This window comes from Hypanus sabinus, chromosome 5, assembly GCF_030144855.1.
Source record: "Hypanus sabinus isolate sHypSab1 chromosome 5, sHypSab1.hap1, whole genome shotgun sequence".
Classification (NCBI taxonomy): domain Eukaryota; kingdom Metazoa; phylum Chordata; class Chondrichthyes; order Myliobatiformes; family Dasyatidae; genus Hypanus; species Hypanus sabinus.
In genome coordinates, this window is record NC_082710.1 from 127,989,511 (window position 1) to 128,007,373 (window position 17,863).

The window sequence follows — 17,863 nt, forward strand, 5'->3', positions numbered from 1 at the left end:
TATATCCAATAGATTGGTAAATCTTCTGGTCTCACACCTCCAGAATCCCAAAAATGCTGGATGATTGAAGATTTTGTGTAGCTGGTCATGAACCTGTATTTGATGTATGTCCACAAGTGTAACACCATCACACCAAAAGCAAATGAAGTGTTAACGATTAAAGTTCTGGAAGGAGAAGATCAGGTAAAGAAAACAGGAGGCATTTCTTCTGTGTTCAGAAGAAAATTATTCACTTCCACTGTGATAATTATTTGACAACAATGAATATTCATTGTAATTTTGGATCCATCTGTTTCTTACTAATTGTTTTCCCTTCTTAACAACATGGAATCCATGGGTTTTAATAAATAATACTAGATACAAGATTAGATCTTAATTTAATACCTGTAGAATTAGAATTAAATCATCCTTCACTAATTGATTCTGTCTGACAATATTCATATACCTATACATTTTTATAGTATATCAAATGCCTGGCAATTTGACTCATATAACCATATGATTATCAATCACAACCTCATTATAAGTAAAGAGAAGGCAAGTTGTGCTGCTGCCTCATAGCTCCAGTAATCTGGCTCTGATGCTATCTTCTATTGATTGTCTGAGTGGAATTTTCCAGTTCTCTTTTGAAACCTGCTGGTGTTCATCTTCCTTTCTACATACAGAAAACCTACTGGCTGGTAATTTACATGAATTACCCCTTGCTGTAGGTCAATGTTGGAGGTGATGGGCATCTGAGAGAGATTGGGCTGCAAAGAAATAGATAATGACTGAGAATGCTTCAAGAGGTAGTATATACTTGACAGGCCAAATGGTCTTCTGCCCCACAAAAGGGAAATATGATAATACGTTAATAAATGACGAACAGCTTATTTTCTCTTAAATTGTAATTAATTAGTTATTAAGTGCTGAGCATATCTGTGACAACGGTACATCCTGATCAAGAGAAACATATTTTCCCACGTCTATATTTGGATGCTATGGGAATTGTTCTAAAGTCTGCTCCAGATATATTAAATAGGTTTCTCTCTGCTCCATTCATAATCAGGTCCAGCTATCATTTTAAACATATCATCCACTTTAAGAGTGAAAATAAGACATTATAACTGTATTGTTGATACTTTTGTCTGTTGAGTGACAGAATTACAGAGGATTGCCATACAAGGAAAGAAAATCATTATGTGCCATTCAATTGAGTTCTTGCTCTATGCAATATCCAACTGTGCCTTCCATCTCTACTTTTCCTTAAAACTACATCCTCAAAGTGAATGATCAATTAAGAAACAAACTGTTGCATCTTTTTTTAAATGGAAGATATTCTACGGATCCTGGAAATCCAAAGCAACACACACAAAATGCTGGAGGAAATCAGCAGGTCAGGCAACATCTATGGAAATCAATAGACAGTCGATGTTCTGGGCCAACACGCTTCCTCAGGAGTGGAAAGGAAGGAGGAAAACACCTGAATAAAAAGGTAGGAGGAGGGGAAGGAGTTAGCTAGAAGGTGATCAGTGAAGCCGGGTGGGTGGAAAAGATACAAGGCTGGAGGCAAAGGATTCTGAATAGAGAGGAGAGAAGCAGGGAGGGGTTCCAGGGCAAGATGATGGGCAGGTGAGATGATATAAGAGGCCAGAGTGTGGAATAGAACAAAAGGGGAGAGGGAGTGATTTTTTTTTTGCAAGAAGGAGAAATTAAAATTCATGCATCATCTTGGAGGCTACTCGAATGGATTCTGAGTGTGGCTTCAGTGTTGTACAAGAGGAAGCCATGGACCAACATGTCGGAACTGAAAAAGCAGTTTAGAGAAAGCAGGATCTCCCAGTGGCCACACATTTTAATTCCACGTCCCATTCCCATTCTGTTATGTCTATCCATGGCCTCCTCGACTGTCAAAATGAATCCAAACTCAGGTTGGAGGAACAACACCTTATATACTGGCTGGGTAGCCTCCAACCTGATGGCATGAACATTGACTTCTCTAACTTCCATTAATGCCCCTCCTCCCCTTCTTACCCCATCCCTGACATATTTAGTTGCTTGCCTATTCTCCATCTCCCTCTGGTGCTCCCCCCTCCCACTTTCTTTCTCATGAGGCCTCCCTTCCCATTTTCTTTTCCCTTCTCCAACTCTGTATCATTTTCGCCAATCACCTTTCCAGCTCTGAGCTTCATCCCACCCCCTCCGGTCTTCTCCTATCATTTCACATTTCCCCCCCCCCCCCCCCACTACTTTCAAATCTCTTACTATCTTTCCTTTCAGATAGTCCTGACGAAAGGTCTCGGCCCGAAACATCGACAGTGCTTCTCCTTATAGATGCTGCCGGGCCTGCTGTGTTCCACCAGCATTTTGCGTGTGTTGGTTGACGTCGGAACTGAAATGGGAATTGTAATTAAAATATTTGGCCACCAGGAAGTTCCACTTTTGGTGGTTGGATTGGAAGTGCTTGACGAAGTGGACCCCAATTTACAGTGGGTCTCGTCAATGTAAGGCAGACACCCACCTTGGGAGCAGCGGACACAAGAGATGACCCCAGCAGATTTGCAGATGTAGTGTAGCTTTGTGTGGAAGAACTGTTTGAGGCACTGAATGGAGGAAAGTGGGGAGTTGAATGGGCAGGTGTAGCACTTAGGATGCTTTCAGGGGTAAGTGCAGGTAGGAAGATTGGTGGGGAGGGTCAAATGTACAAGGTAATTGTGAAGGAAGCAATTCTTGCAGAAAGCAGAGAAGTATATTTGGTAGTCAGATACCTTTGGAGATGGTGGAAGTTACGGAGAATGATGTTGAATGTATTGTTTATCCTAATTTTACTTACAAATCTTGCTTAAGTCATCTCTTGCTTTTAACTTTGATTTAGGAGGGTTACAACTTTCAAATTTTAAGAATTATTACAAAGCAAATCAACTTAGATTTATTGCATCTTTTTTTGATGAAGAGAAACTGGCATGGATTAGAATAGAACTAGATAAGATAGGAGAAAATACACCAGAAGATTTTATATATAAATGGGAATCCAAATGGATATGGGAAAAGAAAGAATCTCTTATATTAAGACATTTGATTGATTTATGGAATGTAAATATGGATGATGAGATAAAGAAATCCTTATTAGCAAAAAGAACCCTAATTCAAAATAGGCTTATTCCTTTTACAATGAATATATATATATAACTTTTATATAACTGGTTTCAAAAAGGGATCATATATATATAAGTGACTGTTTTGAAGGAGGTATATTGATGTTGTTTGATCAATTAAAAAATAAATACAAAATATCAAATAACAGTCTTTTCCGTTATTTTCAATTAAAGGCCTATTTACGAGATAAACTGGGTCAAACAATGTTAATGCCAAAACCTAATGAAATAGAAATCTTAATTCAAAAAGGAAAAATTAAAAAATTCACATCTTGTATGTATAAGTTGATTCAAAAACAGACAATTAAACCAGGAATTCATAAGTCAAGACAAAAATGGGAAACTGATTTGAATATTAAAATTGATGAAAAAAATTGGTCAAGACTATGTCTTGACAGTATGATAAATACAATAAATGTCTGACTTAGATTAGTACAATACAATTTTTTTACATCAACTATATATAACACCACAGAAAATAAATAGATTAAATTCAAATTTATCTGACCAATATTTTCGATGTAATCAAGAAATTGGTACCTTTTTACATTCTACTTGGTCTTGATTTAAAATTCGACCTTTTTGGATAAATTTAAGACTTTTACCTGAACAAATTATTGGAATACAAGCCCCACATAGCCCAATATTATTTTTATTATGTTACGAAGGTGAAGCAATTTTGAGGGGCTGAAGGGTACAAAGTCGCCCCCTCCTTTTTGAGAATCGCAAGATCGCTATTATTTTGGGTCTGAGATCCAGGAAATGAGAGAGATACACATCATGAGGGAGAGAGACGCAGAATACACAACCAGGTGTATTCCAGGTCCTGATATCAGCGGAACGGAACCACTGACTACTGCCATTGTCTCTTGGAGAAGGAATTGTGTATTGAGTACTGCACTATTCATTGAAACCCCTCAGGGGACAACCAGAGTGGTCTGGTTGAGGGATTGCATCATCACAACATGATTGACATCTGAGACCCCGTGAGTAAGGATAAAAGAGGGGTCTGGGGAACAACCCCTTTAGACGCACCAGGAGAAACACTAGAAATCTCGTGACAGCATTTTATAGTGAAAGCCGGTGGGGGCTCGTGTGCATCCTCCCTTGCCCGGGTGGTGAGCTCACCACGGAAGAACAGTTTAGCTAAAGGAGAGGCCACAACTGAATGGTCACGACAATGAGACTCCTGACAGATCAAAATCATAAAGGAAAGCCGGCAAGTTTTTCTCCTAATCTCTCTCTCTCTCCAACAATTGCAACACAGCGGTCCCCAACCGCTGCAGCCTGTATGAACTGAACAAACTATATATTTCCATTGGACAAGACAACGATAGAGCTTGTTTCTTATTGATTATTATTATACCCGCCGTTTTAGATTTAGTATTGACAACGTATCTGTATATTTGCATTGATATTATTTTTGTGTATTTTTACTAATAAATACTGTTAAAAATAATATCATCAGACTTCAACGGACGTCTCTATCTTTGCTGGTAAGTCACCCAGTTACGGGGTTCGTAACAATTAGGTGATATTGAAGGGAACCTAAATTGAATAATTATCAGAAAAAAATTATAAAAATTGCATTGGCAGTAGCCAAAAAAGCTATTGAAGTTACTTGGAAATCAGATTCATATTTAACTATGGACTGTTGGAATAATTAAATATATGCTGCATTCCTCTTGAAAAAATTACTTATAACTTAAGAAATGAATATGATATATTTTTGAAAATTTGGCACCCCTATCTACAAAAGGTAGGATCAAATATACAGGTCCTTTGAAGATAAAACTATAAGTTATTTGGGGAAAATAAAAACTAAAGTTATTTTGAACTCCATGGAGCATGTGGGGATCCTTCGATATCCAGGCAATCTCTCTTTCTTTCTTCTTTTCTTTTTTTTTCAGATAGGGATCTAAGGGGGGAAGGGTTAAGGGGAGGGGAGGGTTAACATTAATTTTTCACTATTCTAATATTCTATTCATTTTATGTAATTCTCTTAAAAATTTAATTAATATTTTTTTTAAATCATCTTTTGTTTAAGCTTCTCCACAATACTGCATTTGAAGCTTCTTAGCCTTCCTTTAAGACCGAGTTGTTTAGAAAAAGGAGTGTGCAAGAGATATAGAAAGAACAATAAGAGTGTAAAATAATCAAAAGATAATGATTATTGCTGAAACTTGGATCCATCTGTTACTGTTTATATTATGACATTTAGAAGATTTGAAATTGCTCAAGACACATACAGAGAAACTAAGAAATAGAAGACAAAAAAACATATAAAGGACACAAAAATACTATATTAGAAGAAAAGATTATGTTAGTTGCATAATTGGTGACTAACACATAATGGGTGTCAATTGAGGAGCTAAAATCATGGTATTGATGCTTTGCAAGGAGCAAATGAAGATAATGATAAGACGTATCTGTGAGATTGCCTGGTTACTCTCATGTAAATGTTTGTTCAGAAGAACTTTCATTATATGAGTAAGGATACAGCCCACTAAACCCATTCTGATTCAAACTCATTTTGTACCCTGTTTCTTGATCTTGGGGAAGCTCACAGATTGGACTCTGCAACTTTCAACAGCACACTAGACAAGAGAAATGGAAAAGCATATCCATCAGAATTCCCATCTTGGCAGCATCCAGTCAACTGCTGTTAAGTATTACAGTCATGATATGATCAAACATTGATGATTCAATAACCTTAAATTCTATAAAAGGAAAAGAAACAATTTAGAAAGTCTTGATGGACCATGAGAAGACTGAGGATTTCCTTTGCAATAACAATGTGTTGCAGTAAGAATTTTGTTTCTTTTCTCACCACTTGTTTTATTGATCTTTTTTTTTCAATTTATTACCCAGTTTGGCTTCTGTTGTAAAACGGCATCGAAAAATCTCTAAACAATCGCAAGGTCACTGAACAGACAGAATGTCAAAGAGGCAACTGTAATGTGTTATTTTCTAAGAGGACTGTGAGTCAGAGCTTCAGTATGATATGTAGATGTAATAAGACTTTAATAGTAAAATATTACGGCACCTGAATTTGGGTGCAGTGAAAAAATAACGTATGATTCATATACTTTGTAAATTAATTCAACAGGCACATTCTTCCTCTTCTGTCTCTATTTTCCCTTTCAGGTGGCCAGAGGCCTGTCGCATTCTGTGATCTAAAGTAGCACTCAAACTACGGTTCTGCACAGTGGCGTCTTCCTGTTCTTAGAGCTTGCTGTTCAGCCGCATTTTCCTTATGTCCAGCTAAAGCCAGGCTTCTTCAGGCTGCAGCTTTGCGTGGCCCTGTGGATGCGAATTCTCACCGGTGCTTCAAACTGGAGTGTTGTGGGCAGCCGTTACATCGGGACAGTGAGAGAGGCTGTCGGAGGCCTCTGCACTTTTGGGTGATCACCTTCTCCCTCGATGGTGAGTGAGAGTTTACTGCTGATTCTCAAGTCAGGAAACTCAACAGAAAAAGCAAAACCTCAGACTGTTACTGCAACACTCAAACACTGATAGTTTGTGAGGATGCCTGCAGAGAGTAACATTTTCAGCTTGTATATTGTATGCATTCTCGATATTAAATGGAACCACTGAACTATTGAACTAATGTTGGATCAGAAATCGATGATTAGTTTTGGATGCTTTCATACAATTTCTGTGTTTATACACACTGTTGTAATAGTCTTATTTTCATCACTGTCTGATTGAGGGCTTTTGTGTTTTAACAGTCTGGTGGAAAACCATTGTTTGTAATTAGAATCTAAACCTCCAATTGCTTGCATATCAACTTGATTTTACAGTAGACTGCCATTCAGAACATGGGGTTGAGATTTATTTCATAATTTCTGCATCATTTTTTTTCATATTATGACAATTGGATGAGATATTGAAGTTGAATATCAGACATCCCTGATAGAGCTGATTGCTGGTGATGATAGCCATTCCTCACTAACCTTGGTGATGAGCTTTGTGTCCTGTCCTGTGACACTGGCAGTTCAAGTAAGTAGAAGTCTGGATCACGGTGGATTTGCCTTCATCTTGTGGTTCGCCCAAAACAATCTTTGAGGCAGTGCAGCTCCCAAAGATCTTGAGACCTTGCTGTCATAGTTGTAAAGCGACATGGAGAAGATTGCAATTAGACCTCATGCTGTTTGAACCGGGGCCTTATCCACAGATTGCCATCTGATGACTTTTGTTCTGAAAGTCCTTTTCACATCTAGTAAGGGCCTCTGTTCTGCTCAAAATAAACCAAAATTAAAGAATTGGGTAGAAGCACTGCAATCACAGTTTACTGATCTCCGCACTTAAAAACTAATACTGATTCATACCCCAGCATACTGTGAGTACTCAAGGGACTTTTAAGTGAACATCTGAAACACCTTGCGAGCTGAACGAAATACTAGAGGTACCAATAGGATAGACTTCACACTAACCCATGGAAATAGGCTGAAAAGAATAATTATAAGGTTGTTTTATTAGGTTTATCTATCCCTTTGTCTTGTCTGAGCTTCTGTAGTCTTGACATTTGCAAGACATGAAATATTTACCAAGAATTATCAACCACGTCTAAATTCATCCCCAAAACACTTTGAAGATAGTAATACCCAAATCATTGCTGGATCAAAGTTCATTCAGCATCACTCAAAAGGCTGACAATCCCAGAATATTTCAAACCAAAACACGCTTCTGAGACAATAGTTGAAATATTAAACAGGGTGACATTCCTTTGAAAGGACAATATACAAAATTCGCTGACGCCATTTCACAGATGTGATTATCAAGCATATAACGCATTCTGTATTTCCGTAATACCATCAGAAAGCATGGAATAATCGAATGTCACTCAGCTGGGTATCGTCTCACTGTGGACTAGTGGTCAGCCAGGAGCACATCTTGTCCATTAATCTTAATGACATAAGCACTCTGTTTGAATCTAAACTGTTTCTTTAGAACAAACGTTAAAAATATTATTTTATCTATTAAAATAATCAAAGATTGGATTGTACAGTATTCAAAGGACATTCATTATCAAATTCATTATCAAATTCTACAACTTTGAGATTTGTTTGAGTATATGCAAATGCTCACTACATGATGAAAAATAATTTGTATATTTTGCACAAACTCTCCTAACATTTAAATGTTAACAAAAGATTTTAGTCCTGTTGCTAGTTTATTGGTGTGCATGCCAATCTATGAAAAACAAAAGTTGACGGTACAAACTATTTTACTTCATAAAAGCTATTTGCGTAAATCGAAGTTCCAATTCCACTCCAAAATGGGGCTCGTCCACATTTTGTGGCAGTTTAAAGTTTCCTTTACTCAATCTGCAGTTTAGCAGTAATTGCATACCATTCCTTCTTGGTCACTTTGGCACTGTCCTGGTTTCTCCACATCCCGACAGTTTTAATGATGACAGTTCTAAACTGATATTCGTACTGATATAATTTTTAAATGTCTCACTTTATTTTAGAAATAGTTAAGTTTGCTTTGGTAATACAGTGCAAGATGTCCTCTATTTGCAGCCATCCACCAAAATGAAGGGTTCCTGCACTGGTGGACAAAATGGATTGGTTTCCCTGAAGAAAGACTTGCAAATCAGCAGCATTTTTATCTGTGCCATTGTCCTATACAATCTTATTAATATAAAACTAGAAAGAAGCTCCTAGGAAGGTTAGTGCAAAACTTCATTAGTTGATATTAGCTTTGACAACTTTTTTGATTCTCAGGACAAGCCTCCTGCTGCTGGAAAACAATGTCCAAAGTGGGTATTCGGGATCCTTTGGGTTCCAAGGTAGATGTCCTGTCTCATGATTAACACCCTCAGAGGGACATTATTTTTATAGCTAAGGCAAGTTTAGTTTTACACTGGCTGCTTTGATAAACATGTTTAGCTGTTCAGGGTTACCAAGGAAAGCCAAAGCTATTGCACTTTTTCCAGTAGTCCATCAAAAGGCAAAATAAAAAAAAAACATCTGAATAGCCCTTAGTGGACCTTCAAAGCTCCTAAAAAAGAGACGGGGGAGATTTTGAACAATTTCTTTTCTTCGGTATTCACTAAGGAGAAGGATATTGAATTGTGTAAGGTAAGGAAAACAAGTAGGAAAGTTATGGAAACTATGACGATTAAAGAGGAGGAAGTACTGGCGCTTTTAAGGAATACAAAAGTGGATAAATCTCTGGGTCCTGACAGAATATTTCCTAGGACCTTGAGGGACGTTAGTGTAGAAATAGCAGGGGCTCTGACAGAAATAATTCAAATGTCATTAGAAACTGGGATGGTGCCGGAGGATTGACGTATTACTCATGTGGTTCCATTGTTTTAAAAGGGTTCTAAGAGTAAACCTAGCAATTATAGGCCTGTCAGTTTGACGTCAGTGGTGGGTAAATTAATGGAAAGTATTCTTAGAGATCGTATATATAATTATCTGGATAGACAGGGTCTGATTAGGAACAGTCAACATGGATTTGTGCATGGAAGGTCATGTTTGACAAACCTTATTGAATTTTTTGAAGAGTTTACGAGGAAAGTTGACAAGGGTAAAGCAGTGGATGTTGTCTATATGGACTTTAGTAAGGCCTTTGACAACGTTCCGCACGGAAGGTTAGTTAGGAAGGTTCAATCGTTAGGTAGTAATGTTGAAACATTAAAATGGATTCAACAGTGGTTGGATGGGAGATGCCAGAGAGTAGTGATGAATTACTGTTTGTCAGGTTGGAGGCCGGTGATGAATGGTATGCCTCAGGGATCTGTACCGGGTCCAATGTTGTTTGCCATATACATTAACGATCTGGATGATGGGGTGGTAAATTGGATTAGTAAGTATTTAGATTCAGATTCAGTTTATTGTCATTTAGAAACCACAAATGCAATGCAGTTAAAAAATGAGACAACGTTCTCCCAGAATGATATCACAAAAGTATATGACAAAACAGACTACACTAGACAATCCACATAACATTTGGCAATCCCCAATCCAGAGTCCGGAGAGGCTGCTGTGTATTAATATTGTGCTACCGTCTGGTGCGTTGCCTGGAAAGGAGCTCCAAAATCCAACAGACAAAAACAAGACCAAAACCTAAAGCTACAAGACCTGCAGAAAACCACATAATTACAACATATAGTTACAACAGTGCAAACAATAGCGTAATTGATTAAAAAAAACAGACTATGGACACAGGAAAAATAGTCCAAGATGTTAAAGGATTGTAAGTTCAAAAGAAATCACCACAGTTTCCACAAGTCCTCAGGGTCCCGACAGACTCACCATCCCACGCCGGCAGCAGAAGGGAGTACCCCAGCTATGGACTTCCAAGGCACCACCCGACAGCCTCGCAGATGCAGCACACACTGAAAGTGACCTGAGTCCGTCAAAAGGACTCCTAGTCCGTTGAACCTCCGAGCTGACGACCATCCCCTCCAGCACAGCTTTAAGTATGCAGATGATACCAAGGTAGGTGGCATTGTGGATAATGAAGTAGGTCTTCAAAGTTTGCAGAGAGATTTAGGCCAGTTAGAAGAGTGGGCTGAATGATGGCAGATGGAGTTTAATGCTGATACGTGTGAGGTGCTACATTTTGGTAGGAATCATCCAAATAGGACATAGATGGAAAATGATAGGGCATTGAAGAATGCAGTAGAACAGAGTGATCTAGGAATAATGGTGCATAGTTCCCTGAAGGTGGAATCTCATGTGTTTAGGGTGGTGAAGAAAGCTTTTGGTATTTTGGCCTTTATAAATCAGAGCATTGAGTATAGGAGTTGGAATGTAATGTTAAAATTGTACAAGGCATTGGTAAGGCCGAATTTGGAGTATTGTGTACAGTTCTGGTCACCAAATTATAGGAAAGATGTCAACAAAATAAAGAGAGTACAGAGAAGATTTACTAGAATGTTACCTGCTTTTCAGCATCTAAGTTACAGGGAAAGGTTGAACAAGTTAGGTCTTTATTTTTGGAGGGGGGTCTTGATAGAGGTATTTAAAATTATGAGGGGGATAGATAGAGTTGATGTGGATCGGCTTTTTCCATTGAGTGTAGGGGAGATTCAAACAAGAGGACATGAGTTGAGAGTTAGGGGGCAAAAATTTAAGGGTAAAACGAGGGGGTATTTCTTTATTCAGAGAGTGGTAGCTGTGTGGAACGAGCTTCCAGTAGAAGTGGTAGAGGTAGGTTCGGTATTGTCATTTAAAGTAAAGTTGGACAGGAAAGGAATGGAGGGTTATGGGCTGAGTGCGGGCCAGTGGGAGTAGGTGAGAGCAAGCATTCGGCACAGATTAGAAGGGCCGAGATGGCCTGTTTCTGTGCTGTAATTGTTATATGGTTATATGATTATAAGGACTAATGAATTGAATCACAAAAGAAATGACCTACTAATATCTGGTACCAGGAATCTCAGCAGCTGTAATTTTGGCAATCACAGTTTCCCGAACAAGCTCAGCTTCTGAGTGTATATTCAACGTCTATCACTGGCTAGATATTGCCACTATCTAAGATGTTGGCTGAATATTACCTGGAGACATTCAACATGGACGATGTATTTGAAAGCACTCTCCTGTTAACGTTGGCACTGTGGTGACCCACTTCCCAGCCCACTCGAACCGGCTCAGAAAATGGCGCGTGCTGGCATTGAGGCCGGTCCCAAAAAGGGCGCTAGGTCTTCTTCACCGGCAAAGGGAAAAGCCCGCACACGGGACGGGACTGTGAATACCCGCCCCCTATAGCATTCCCACCCGGGGAGGACGGGATCAGGAAAGTTTTACAGCGAGGCCGCAAAGTTTGAATAAATCTTTTTTGCAACTGCAACTCACTGACTGCGTGTTGTTATTTCAGCACTGTGTGTTGCACACCGCTACAATTGGTGACCCCGACGACCCAAATGATATTTGGACTGGAGATGCATGCCGCCGCATCTGTTCATGCAGTTTCATTAAAACTGCCAAGCTTCTGGATGCTGCGACCTCACCTATGGTTCCAGCAAGCAGAAGCCCAATTCCACATTCAGCAGGTAACCGTGGATTCCACACGTTACTACTACTACGTGGTGAGCTCCCTCGACCACGAGACAGCCGCCCAGGATGGCAAATACACAGAATTCAAAGACCTGCTCATAAGGACTTTCGGACTCTCGTGGCGTGAGCAAGCTGCCGGCTTACTGCACCGGGATGGTTTGGGAGACAGGCCGCCGTCGGCTTTGATGAATGAGATGCTGGCCCTGGCTAGAGGACACAAGCCCTGCCTCATGTTTGAGCAGACGTTCCTAGAGCAGCTGCCCATGGACATAGGCCTGCTGCTGTCCGACGCGGATTTCAGCGACCCCCGGAAGGTGGCGACCCGGGCAGATGTGCTGTGGAAAGCCAAGAAGGAGAGTGGGGTGTCCGTCGCACAGATCACCAGGCCACGCTCCCAGCAGCAGACCAGACCAGGCCTGGCTGCAGAGCCCACTAACCCCAGATGCAGGAATGAGAAGACCAACGAACAATGATGCTTCTACTACCAGCGGTGGGGCGCAGAAGTCCACTGCTGTAGCCCGCCCTGCAAGTTCCCAGGAAACACCAGGACCAGCCACCGCTGATGGCTATGGTGGCTGGCCATCGGGATAGCCTCCTGTATGTCTGGAACAAGCTGTCGGGTTGCCACTTTTTGGTCAACACCGGAGCCGAGATCAGCGTCTTACCTCCGATGAGTTACGACACCCGCAACAGGGCACCGGGTCCCACCCTGAAGGCCGTGAACGGCAGCACAGTAAGGAGCTACGGCACCCCTGCGGTGCAGCTACAGTTCGGCTCCAGCCGTTTAATGTGGGACTTCACACTGGCCGCCGTAGCCCAACCGCTCCTGGGGGCGGATTTTTTGCGAGCTCACAGCCTACTGGTTGACCTGCAAGGGAAGAGACTGGTCCACACCGAGACCTTTCAAACGTTCTCCCTGGGTGAATCCCAGTTGCATTGGCGTGGGAGGGTTCAAGAGGATGGAGGAATTGGGGATCATCCGGCAGTCCGACAGCCCATGGGCCTCCCCCCTGCACATGGTGCCCAAAGCAACAGGGGGCTGGAGAACATGCGGCAACTACTGCAAGCTGAACGAGGCTACAACACCGGGCCGCTACCCTGTGCCTCTCATTCAGGACTTTGCATCTAACCTGAACGGCGCACGGATCTTCTCCAAGGTAGACCTCGTCCAGGGATACCATCAAATCCTGATGCATCCGGACGACATCCCCAGAACAGCACTCATCACCCCGTTCGGCCTTTTTGAGTTCCTCTGCATGCCGTTCGGCTGAAAGAATGCCGCACAGACGTTCCAGTTGTTGATGGACGTGGTGGGATGCGACCTGGACTTTGCTTTCGTCTATTTGGATGACATCCTCATAGCCAGCAGCAGTCGTCAGGAACATCTGTCCCACCTCCGTCAACTCTACGCCTGACTGAGTGAATACGGCCTAACAATCAACCCGGCCAAATGCCAGTTCAGGCTTGACACCATCTACTTCCTGGGCCACAGGATTACTAAAGACGGGGCAACCCCTCTGCCCACTAAGGTAGACGCGGTCTGCCATTTCCCCCGACCCAACACAATCAAAAGCCTTCAGGAGTTCGTGGGTATGGTGAATTTCTACCACCGCTTCCTCCCCTCTGCAGCCCGAATCATGCGCCCCCTGTTCGCCCTGATGTTGGGTAAGGGCAAGGACATTACCTGGGATGAAGAGTCTGCAGCCACTTTCGTTAAACCCAAAGAAGCCTTGGCAAACGTCGTGATGCTAGTGCACCCCAGAACAGATGTCCCTACCACCCTCACAATGGATGCATCCAACACGGCATTGATGGAGTGCTGGAACAACTCATCGAGGGTCGCTGGCAATCCCTGGCATTCTTCAGCAAACACCTACGACCACCCGAGCTCAAATACAGTGCTTTCGACTGGGAACTGTTGATGCTATACCTGGCAATCTGGCATTTCAGGTACTTCTTAGATGGTAGGTCCTTCATCGTGTTCACGGACCACAAACTGCTTACTTTTGCATTCATGAAAGCGTCCGACCCCTAGTCATCCCACCAGCAGTGACATCTGTCCTACATCTCCGAATACACGACGGATGTCCGGCATGTCTCGGGAAAGGACAATGTTGTGGCGGATGCTCCGTCCAGACCTAACATCCAAGACCTGTCCCAGGGGGTAGACTATGAAGCGCTGGCGGAGGTGCAGCAGGCAAACGAGGAGATCCCTAGTTACAGGACTGCAGTCTCCGGTTTGCAGTTCCAGGACCTCCCTGTAGGCCCAGGTGAGAGGACCCTACTCTGTGATGTCACCACTGGCCAACCCCTCCCCATCGTCCCGGCAGCCTGGTGGCGGCGCGTTTTCGACTCCATTCACAACTTAGCACACCCCTCGATCAGGTCAACCATTTGGATGGTAGCCAACAGGTTCATTTGGGATGGACTCCGCAAGCAGGTCAGTGAATGGGCCAAAACGTGCATGCACTGCCAGGCGGCCAAGGTGCAGCGGCACACCAAAGCTCTGCCGCAGCAGTTCCACCCCACCCGCCGGCATTTCGACCACATTCATGTGGATATCATGAGCCCCTTGCCAGTGTTGCGTGGAGCGCGGCACTTCCTCACTATCGCGGGCCGGTTCACAAGATGGCCAGAGGCGGTCCCGCTCACCGACACCACCTCCGAATCCTGTGCCTGAGCACTGATTGCAACCTGGGTATCTCGCTTTGGTGTACCGGCCCACATTACCTCCGACAGAGGCGCCCAGTTCACCTGCGGCCTGTGGTCAGCTATGGCCAGCCTTTTGGGGACACAGCTGCACCAGACAACTGCCTACCACCCACAGTCGAATGGACAAGTGGAGCGTTTCCACCGCCACCTGAAGTCGATTCTCATGGCCCGCCTCAAAGGGCCTAACTGGGTGGATGAGCTTCCCTGGGTCCTGCTCGGAATCCCCCCAGTGCCCAAAGAGGATCTGCACACGTCATCAGCCGAGTTGGTGTACAATGCACCCCTGGTCGTCCCAGGAGAGTTCGTACCAGCCCCAAGGGGAAGAACCCGCAGTAGTCCTGAACAGACTATGTGAGAGGCTCGGTAACCTGGCCCCCATACCCACTTTGCAGCATGGGCAGAACCCGACCTGCGTACTCAAAGACCTACAGCACTGTAAGTTTGTTTTTGTATGACGGGGTGGACACCGGACACCGCTACAGCGTCCCTACGAGGGGCCATTTACGGTGATCAGAAACAATGGGTCCACATTCGTGCCTGACGTTGGGGGGAGAGAGGAGGTTTTCACGGTGGACCGACTCAAACCAGCCCATGTGGACTTGGCGCAGCCAGTCGAGATTCAGGCACCACGGCGCAGAGGCAGACCTCCTAAACAGAGACCAACCCAGACAGTGGACATTGGGGGCATGTATCACTGGTTCTGGGGGGTGGGGGGTTATGTGGCGACCCACTTCCCAGCGCACTCGAACCGGCTCACAAAGTGGCACGTGCCGGCATTGAGGCCGGTCCCAAAGAAGCCACCAGGCCTTCTTCACCAGCAAGGGGAAAAGCCCGCGCGCGGGACAGGACTGTGAATATGCGCCACCTACAGCATTCCCGCCCGAGGAGGGCGGGAACAGGAAGGCTTTAAAGTGAGGCCGCAAAGTTTGAATAAACCTCTTTTGTAACTGCAGCTCACCGACTCCGTGTCGTTATTTCAGCGCTGTGTGTAGCACACCGCTACAGTACCTCTGATATCCTGGATCTTGAACCTCCTAAATAATTATGCTCTCACCACTACTTTCTTTTTTAAAGGTCATTACCAGCACATTGAGGCAATAGCCATAATCATTCACTATTGCTATGCGCAGACCCAAGAGACTGCAGATGCTGAAAATATGCAAAAAAAACAGAGGCAGAAACTCAGAGGGTCAGGCAGCATTCGTGGAGAGAATTAGAGAGACAATGTTTCAGGTCAAGACCCTTCATCTGGATAGAATGATAGAGGGGAGATGACCAGTAAAAAGAGGTAAAGGGAACGGGTGGGAGAAGAGCTGGCAGATAATAGGTCATCCAGATGAGGAGGGGTGATGGAAAAATGAAGAAGATAAGAGTACAAATGACGACAAGTGGTGGGAGGTATTGAGTGGAGGCAATGACCGGCTGCAAATGGTGGACTAGGACAGGAAATGAAAGGGTGCAAATGAAAAATTATGACAGGGAATAGAGTGGAAGCAGTGACAGGCTGCAAATGGTGGACTATGACAAGAAATGAAAATGAAGCATGGAACCATCTATGAAGGTGAGGAGGGCAGATGGAATGGTTGGGTCAGGGGACCCAGGTCAAGGAATGTATGGGTGATAAACAATGAAGTAGGTGGAGGAGGGCAGAAGCCAGAGTATTGGAAATGGTGGGCCTGGAGCTATTGTAGGAGACACTGTGAAAAGGGGCAGTGGGGAAGCAAGTTACCAGAAACCGGAAAGTTCAATGTTCATACTGACAGTGTGTCGACTACCCAGTTGGTGTTATTCCTCCAGCTGTACTAGGGAACCAGATAGTAAATGAAAACATTATTGTAGTTTTTTTTCTTGGATGATTTTTTTTCCACTGAAGTAGTGCGGGACTACAATTAGATGTCATGGGTTAATGGGTAAAGGTGAAAAGTTTAAGGGGAACTTGAGGGGAAACTTTGTCACTCAGAAGGTTATGAGAGTGTGGAATGAATCTGCCGCACAAGTGGTGCACGCAAGCTTGATTTCAACGTCTAAGAGAAGTTTGGATAGGTACCTGGATGGGAGAGGTATGGAGGGCTATATTCCTGTTGTAGGTCAATGGGAGTAGGCAGTTTAGATAGCTTGCCATGGCCAGATGGGCCAAAGGGCCCCTTTCTGTGCTGTACTTTTCTATGACTCTGGTCCTTTAGGACTTGGTAAACTGCAGGGTACCTGACTGTAACAGAATGCAAATGAAGAGGGTTATTGTACCTAAGTGTTCAGTCAATGAAAGTACCATTGAAATAAACATTGTGTGCTAAACATAGACAGCACACTGCATATTTAACAAAGAAAACTACTCCACACTGTTATCAGTTGAAAATGAGTGCTTCTTCTGGGTTGTGCTCAATCCATTTTACCAACAGGATTCCCCCACCTACAGATACTGTATCTGGTTCAGATACAGAGTGCCAGGCTTTCTGATCTTCAACACTGTGGAGCTGATGAAGTCACCATGCGATCTGAGGTCTCAGAACAAGTAAAGGTCAAAGGTCAAATATCATTTTAAGGTCAAAGTATGCATGTATAATAGAACTCTGTTTGTCTACTCCAGATAGCCATTAAATACAAGAAGACCATGGGGTCAATGAAAGGAAAGACATGAACCCCTCCCCCCCCCACTGTCATAAAAAAGAAAAGAAACAAAACTCATAAACCCCAAAATTCCCCCCCCCACCCATAGCAAAATCAACCACCAAACAATCAGTGAACCTCTACACATAACAATCCCCGGCCTGCTCACTTGCAGAAAAGAACAGCGAAAGTAGTACCAAATCCCCATCCTCTCTACTCAAAAAATTAACAGATCACACATCACCACCCCCCACCCCCCGCAAACTGACCACAAGAAAATTGACATTAAAGACTGAAGGAAGCCAACATAAAGTACAGTCCAATAATCATATAAATCTGCCGCGTACAAGGAGAGCAGCCATACGAACTTGGTCCTTCTGTAAAGAGTGACCACCA